The 1,559-nt window shown below is 55.8% G+C and overlaps 1 protein-coding gene across 1 annotated transcript in view; it reads right to left on the bottom strand.

Moving 5' to 3' along the window:
• Positions 1–1,559, bottom strand: part of LOC124959988 (uncharacterized) — a 35,052-nt gene that overhangs the window by 5,991 nt on the left and 27,502 nt on the right. The window lies entirely within an intron of this gene.

Here is a 1,559-nt window from a genome sequence, read left to right as displayed (position 1 = left end):
AAATAATGTTTTCTTGTTTCTGATTTTTTTATCTTATGAGTCTTTTTCTTTTTGGCTGAGAAACTCATCAATACAATTGCTGCACTCTATCCAGACCCTGTCCCTTTGTGGGCTGGAGGCAAGACAAGACTCTGACCCCGCTAGATTAAGAGCCTCATCCCACTGGTCCTCTCGCCCCGCCCAGCCGGCTCTGCTCTCAGGCTGTTTGAGCAGAGGCCTCTTCCTGGGCCCCTTCCTCTCACCACTCCCGAATCCCAACCAAGGCCTCCACCACACAGAGCGAAGCTTCGCGCAGGGCCTCCGCTCCGAGTCAGTCCCAGCCTCTCTCAACATCCCACCAGGGTGGAGCACAGGAGGAGTTGCAGTCCCGCCAGCACGTCACTTCCAGTCAGACACTAGGGACATCTGGACTTTGCAGACCCTGGGGACAGCCACACTCACTGAGAGAAGTTGGGGAGCAAGGCCCAAGGCCTCAGGTCCCTCAGCAGTGGGCTGGGCTAGAACAGCCAGCCTGGCAGTGCCTGGAAGCACCGAGCGTGCCGTGGGAGAGAACTGGGAGAAGACAATTGGAACCTCTCGGCACTCAGACTGGAGGGAAATCTGGAGATGACCTGGTCTTGCCCATCACCCACCCAGGATCACTCTGGGAACTCTGGTCCCTGAGTCCCAGGGCCCTTCCATCATGCCCTGGCCAGATGGATGGGGAGGAGAGTTACCAGGCTGGGGCCACTTGCCTATGTCCTGGCAGGCATTTGGAGGCTGGTGCCCGGATGGGTGAGGAGAAACCTTGCTGTGAGAAGCCCAAAGGGCCAACCAAACCCCATTTCACACACCTGAGTGGAGCAGAGCCCATTGTGGGGGCGCCAGGTGATTAACTGCCATGCCATCTTCCTCAGCAGACTTGGCCCAGATGGTTACATTTTGCAGGCTTTAAGGTTCTTAAGGTTCTTCAGGGCAGGCCAGTGCAAGAGCCTCCCAGCCCGGGAGGGAGAGAGAAGAGACCAGTGCACCCAAGTGGTACCAAACACAAGGCCAGGCAACCCGAAATGTGTCTTTTGCATCTTGGAAGAGGAGGGGGACACCACATGGGGAAGACAGGAGGACCAACCAATAGAGGAGGATGCAGGTGGGATGGGAGAACTGGAGGAAGGGGCCAGGCCCACCCCCCATTCCAAGCCTGCATTCAGTCAGTCTCACTACAGGGGTTTTGGGAGACCTGCCTGGGTGCCAGTAACACAGAACAAAACAGGCATCAGAGGGCCGGGGAGCTGGGTGGGGCCTTATCAGGAGGGAGGCAGAGTCCTGTTGTCCTCAGAACAAAGCATCAGGCGTGGGGTAGGGCAGAGAACTTTAGGGCCGCAAGTGCTACTGGATGTCTTCTCTAACACTTTTACAAAGAGTACGTTATTTTTACTATTGGAACAAAAAACTTAGGGGTTTCCCAAGATCAGTGCCTCACACCTGTAATCCCAGGGGCTCAGGAGGCTGAGGCAGGAGGATCACAAGTTCAAAGCCAGTCTCAGCAATTTAGCAAGGTCCTAAGCAACTCAGTGAGACCC

Source organism: Sciurus carolinensis, chromosome 11 (genome assembly GCF_902686445.1).
Source record: "Sciurus carolinensis chromosome 11, mSciCar1.2, whole genome shotgun sequence".
Lineage (NCBI taxonomy): Eukaryota > Metazoa > Chordata > Mammalia > Rodentia > Sciuridae > Sciurus > Sciurus carolinensis.
Note: the sequence above shows the minus strand (reverse complement) of the source record. Positions and strands in the feature narration are given on the sequence as shown.